This window comes from Penaeus monodon, chromosome 10 (genome assembly GCF_015228065.2).
Source record: "Penaeus monodon isolate SGIC_2016 chromosome 10, NSTDA_Pmon_1, whole genome shotgun sequence".
NCBI lineage: Eukaryota > Metazoa > Arthropoda > Malacostraca > Decapoda > Penaeidae > Penaeus > Penaeus monodon.
Genome location: NC_051395.1, coordinates 24,097,628 through 24,103,747, shown reverse-complemented (window position 1 = coordinate 24,103,747; position 6,120 = coordinate 24,097,628).

Here is a 6,120-nt window from a genome sequence, read left to right as displayed (position 1 = left end):
TTCCTATCATTTAGACTGTCAATCGTCCCTGATTCCTATCATTTAGACTGTCAATCGTCCCTGATTCCTATCATTTAGACTGTCAATCATCACTGATTCCTATCATTTAGACTGTCAATCGTCCATCTGATTACCTATTCATTTTATGACTGTCAAACGTCCCTGATTCCTATCATTTGACTGTCAATCGTCCCTGATTCCTGCCACTTAGACTGTCAATCGTCCCTGATTCCTGCCACTTAGACTGTCAATCGTCCCTGATTCCTTTTGACTGTCAAACGTCCCTGATTCCTTCAATTTTGACTGTCAAACGCCCCGTCCTCCCCTTTTGATGTCAAACTCCCCATTCCTTCATTTAGATTCAAACTCCCTGATTCCTATCATTTAATCAAACGTCCCTGATTTTTATTTAGACTGTCAATCGTCCCTGATTCCTATCATTTTAGACTGTCATCTCCCTTTCCTAATTTTGTTCCAAACGTCCCTGTCCTTCCCAAAATTTTAAAGTCAATTCCCGTTCCCATTAATGTAACTCCCCTTTTCCCATCTTTGACTGTCTCTCCCGATTCCCTTATTTAATTGGGCCCCCATCTATAATTTTGATGTCAATCGTCCCGTTCCGCAATGGGAATTTCCCTTTTTCATTTCCCGTCAATCGTCCCTATTCCTATTTTAGACTGCAAACGCCCTATCCCTTTTTTTTAAAGTCAAACGTCCCCTTTCCCCCATTAGACTGTCAATCTTTCCCCGATTCCTGTCATTTTGATGCAAATTCCCGTTCCTATCTTTAGACTGTCAATCGTCCCTGATTCCCTTTATTTAGATGTCAACATCCCGTTCTATCTTTTGACTTAATTCCCCCCATTCCTATCATTTTGACTTTAAACGCCCCGATTCCTATAATTTGACTGTCAAACGTCCCTGTTCCTTCTTTAGATGTCCCTCCCTTATTTAGACGTCAAACTCCCTGATTTCCCTTTTTTAAATGCAACGCCCTGATTCCTTTCATTAGATTTTCAATCGTCCCTTTATTCCTTTTTAATTAATTTCCCTTTTTCATTTAGACTGTCAAAGTCCCTGATTCCTTTTTAATTTTAATTCTTTCCCCCCAAATTCCCGCCACTTGGGCTGTAATCGTCCTATTCTTTCATTTAGACTGTCAACTCCCTGATTCCCCTCTTTAGCTGTCAATCCCCTTTCCTTATTGACGAAAACCCGATTTTCCAATTGAACTGCCCAAACCCCAATTTCCCCAAATTTTGATGTCAATCGTCCCTGATTTCCCATATTTTTCCTCCCCCATTTTAATTTAACCCTTTTTCCCGATTCCTTTATTTTTGATGTCAATCGCCCTGATTCCTTTCATTTTGGGCAAACGTCCCTGATTCCTTTTTTGACTCATCCGTCCTTGATTCCTTAAAAATTTTGTGCCCAAAAATTTTCCCATTCCTTTCATTTGACTGTCAATCTCCCGTTCCTTTTTTTAGTTAACTCCCGATTTCCTTTAAATTAATTCCCCTTTTCCATTTTTTTTCTCCCATTCCCTTTTTTATGCCTTCCCTGATTCCTATTAGACTGTCAAGGGGTTTTTTTTAATTTTTTTTTTACTTGCGGGCACTCCCCCATTCCCCCTTAATGTCAATGTCCCATTTCCTCCCCTTGACTGTCTCGTCCTGATTTTTTCTTAACCCGTTAATTTCCCCAAATTTCCCGCCTTTTGACTGTCAATCTCCCTGATTCCTATTTTAGACTGTTTTTTTGCCCCGATTCCTTTTATTTAGACTTTTCCCCCATTCCTATCATTTAGACTGTCTCGCCCTGATTCCCCACTTTTGACTGTAATCGGCCGATTCCTATATTTAGACTGTAAGTCCCAAATTTCCCGCCCCTTAGCTGCAAAACCCCGATTCCTGCCCCTTAGATGGTCAAAACGCCCTGATTCCTCCCCTTAGACTTCATCGTCTGATTCCTATCTTTAACTGTTAAAAGGGGCCCCAATTTTTATCATTTAACTGTCAATTCCTGATTCCTAATTTTTTAATGTCCCCCCCCTTTTTTTTTTTGGTTACCCCCTTTTTCTTTAATTTGCCCCGCCCATTTTATTTTAATTTTTCCCTAATTCCTCCCTTAGACTGTCAAACGTCCCCGTTCTATTTTAAATGTTAATTTTCCCCCAATTTCTGCCCCCTTGACTGTCAATCGTTTCCCCGATTCCTTCATTTTGACTGTCAATCTCCCCGATTCCTATATTTAGACGTCCCCTCGTCCCCCATTCCCCATTAGACCAACCCTATCCTTTTCATTTGATGTCTGTCCTTTTTTAATTTTGAGTCCGTCCCGATTTCCCATATTTAACTGTCAATCGTCCCTGATTCTTTATTTGTTTAATTATTTTTTCTTTTTTTGTTAAATTTTTTTTTTTTTTAGACTGTCAAACCCCCTGATTCCTTTAAATTTAAACTGCCCAAAGTCCCTTTTTTATTTAATGTCTTCCTGATTCCCTTTTTTAACTATCAATCGTCCCCCGATTCCTCCCTTAGACTGTCAAATCGTCCCCGATTCCCTTAAATTTAGACTTCAATTCCCCCCCCTTTTTTTTCCCTGTTAATCTCCCTTTTCCCCTTTAAAAGTCTTTCCTTTTTTTTTTTCCCATTTTCCCCGCATCCCTTTCCTTTATTTAGACTGTAAATTCCCTAAATTTCCCCCCTTAGACGGGCATCGTCCTGATTCCTATTAACTGTCAACCCCCTGATTTCCCCCATTAACTGTCAATCGTCCCCATTCCTATATTTAGACTGTAAGGGCCCCAAATTTCCCCCCTTTTCCCCCGCCCCCTTTCTTTAATTAATTCCCCCCCCATTTAAATTAAAGCCCTTTTCCCCATTTCTTTAATTATTTTTCCTTTTTGAATTCAATCCCCGATTCCCATTAGACTGTCAAACTCCCTGATTCCCTTTTTTTACTTTAAAAACTACCCTGATTCCTATCATTTGACTGCAATCGTCCCTGATTCCCTTTATTTTCTGTCAATCGTCCTGATTCCTTCCATTTTGTGTCAAACGTCCCTGATTCCTACATTTAGACTGTCAAACGTCCCTGATTCCATATTAGACTGCAATGTCCCTATTCCTTCATTAGACGTAATCGCCCCGATTCCTACATTTAGATGTCAAGCCTTTTTTAAAAATTTTTGACTCAATCGCCCCATTCCCCCCTTAGACTGTCCCTTTTTTTCCTTATTTAACTGTCAAACGTCCCTGATTTTCCTTTTTTTTAGAAACCCCCCCTTTTTTTATTTTTAATTTTTCCCCCCTTTTTTTTTTCCTTTCCCCCCTTTTTTTTAAAATTCCCCCTTATTTTTTTTAAAAAACCTTTTTTTTAATTCCCTTTTAAAAAATTTTTTCCCAAAGGGGTTTTAAAACCCCTTTTTAAAATTTTTTTTCCCTTTCCCCAATTTTTTTAATTTCCCCCCCTTTTTTTTTTTAAAAAAATTTTCCCCCCCCTTTTTTTTTAATTTTCCCCTTTTTAAAAAAATTTTTTTTTTTTTTTTATTTTTTTCCCCCCCCAAAAAACCCCTTTAACCCTTTTCCCTTTTCCCCTTTTCCCCCCTTTAACTGCCCCCCTTTTTTTTTTGGGTTTTTTTCCCCCTTCCCCTTTTTTTAAATTTCCCCGTTTGTCCCAAAGAAAAAACCCCGGTTTTTTTTTTTCAATTTTAAAAAAATTTTTTTTTTTTAAAAAAAATTTTTTTTTTTTTTCCCCGTTTTTTTTTTTTTTCCCCCGGATTTAAATTTTTTCCCCTTTTTTCCCCCCTTTTTAAAAAAAAAATTTTTTTTTTTTTTTTTCCCCCGCCCTTTTTTTTTAACCCCCCTTATTTTTTAAAACCCCCCCCCTTTTTTTTTAATTTCGGGCCCTTTTTTTTAAAAAAACCCCCCTTTTTCCCAAATTTTTTTTCCCCCTTTTTTTTCCTTATTTCCCTTTTTTTTTCCTTTTTCTTTGCCCCTTTTTTTAATTTTTTTAAAAAAAAACCCCCCCCTTTTCCTTTTTTTGTCCCTTGCCCCCTTTTTCCCTTTTTTCCTTAATTCCCCCTTTTTAATTTTTTTCCCTTTTTTCCCATTTTAAATTTAAAGTTTTTCCCCCTTTTTTTTTCCCTTTCCCCCTTTTCCCCTTTTTTTTTTTTTCCCTTATTTTTTAAATTCCCCCCTTTTTTTGGCCCCCCCCCTTTCCCTTTAATTTTTTCCCCTTTTTAAATTTTAAATTTTTTTTCCCCCCTTTTTTTTAAGGCCTTCCCCCCTTTTTTTTTTTCCCCCCGTTGGGGGGTTTTTTTTTTTTCCCTTCCCGTTTTTAAATTTAATTTGGGTTTTTTTTTAATTTAAGTCCCTTTCCCCTTTAATTTTTTTTTCCCCCCTTACCCCCCCCCCCCCTTTTTTCCTTAAAGGCTTTGCCCCCTTTTCCTTTTAAAAAGCCCGATTTTCCATTTTTTTTCCCCTTTTTCCTTTTTTTAAAAAACCCTTTCCCCCTTTTTTTTAAAACTTTGGGCCCCTTTTTTTTTTTAAAAAAATTTTCCCCTTTTAAATTTTTTTCCCCCCTTTTTAATTTTTTTTCCTGTTTTTTTCCCCCCCCAAAAATTTTTTTTTCCCCCCTTTCCCTTTTTCCCTTTTTCCCCTTTTTTATTTTCCTTTTTCCCCTTTTCCCCCCCCTTTTTTTTCCCTTTTTCCCCCCCAAAAAAAACCCGGTTTTTTTCCCCCTTTAATTTTTCCCTTTTTTTTCCTTTAATTTCCCCGGTTTTTTTTTTCAATTTTCCCCCCCTTTCCCCCCCTTTTTTTTTTTAAGTTTTTCCCCTTTTTTAAATTTAATTTCCCCCTTTTTCCTTTTTTTTTTTTCCCCCCCTTTTCCCATAAATTTTGGCCCAAGTCCCTTAATTCCCGTTTGGGAAACCCCCCTTTTTTTTTTTTGGGGCCCTTTTTTTTTTTAAAATTTTAACCCCTTTTTTCCTTTTTTTGGCCTTTTTTTTTTTTTTCCCCCCTTTTTTAAAAAAATTTTTTTAATCTCCCTGATTCCCAAAATTTTGACCCAAAATTTTTTAAAAGGCCCCTCTTCCCCGATTCCCCCTTTTTTTTTTTTTAAAAAAAATTTAGACTGTCAAATTTTTTTTAATTTTTTAAAAAAACGTCCCTTTTTTTTTTTTAAAAAACCCCTTTTTTTCCCCTTTTGACTGGCCAAACCCCCTTTTTTTTTTTTTTTAATTTTAAAATTTTTTTGGGGCCCCCCTGTTCCTTTTATTTTTCCCGTCAATCTCCCTTTTTTTTTTTTTCCCCCTTTTTCCTTTTAGCGTCCCCTTTTTTTTTTTTTCCCCTTTTTTTTTAAAATTTTAACCCCTTTTTTCCCCTTAAATTTCCCCCGGGTTTCCCCCAAAACCCCTTTTTCCCCTTTTTCCCTTTTTGGGCCCTTTTAATTTTTTCCCCTTTTTTTTTTTTTAAAAGGGGCCCCCCTTTTTTTTAAACCCCCCTTTTTTTGCCCTTAATTTTTTTTCCTTTAATTTTCCCCCTTTTGTTTTCCCTTTAATTTTTTAAACCTTTTTTCCTTTTTTGGGTTTTTTTTTTGCCCCCTTTTTGGGGCCCCCTTTTTTTTCCCTTTCCCCGAAAAACCTTTTTTTTCCCGCCTTTTTTCCCTTTAAAAAAAAACCCCCCCCCCCAAATTTTTTCCCCCCCCGGGGTTTAATTTTTTAATTTTGGCCCAAAAATTTTTTTCCTTCCCTTTTTTTGGGGCCCCCTTATTTAATTTTTCCCCTTTTTTCCCTTTCCCTTTAATTTTGGCCCCCTTTCCTTCAATTTCCCCCCTTTTTTTTTAACCCCCTTTTTTTTTTTCCTTTCCCTTTAATTTTCCCCGCCCCCAAAACCCTTTATTTTCCCCCCTTTTTTCCCCCCTTTTTTTTATTTAAGTCAATTTCCCCCCCCCCCTTTTCCCCCCCAAAATTTCCCCCCCATTTTAAAATTTAATTTTTTTTTAAATTTTTTTTTCCCCCCCCCCCTTTTTTTTTTTTTTCCCCCCCCCCCTTTTTTTTTTTAAAAAAAATTTTTTTAAAAAAATTTTTTTTTTTTAAAAATTTTTTTGGGTTTTTTG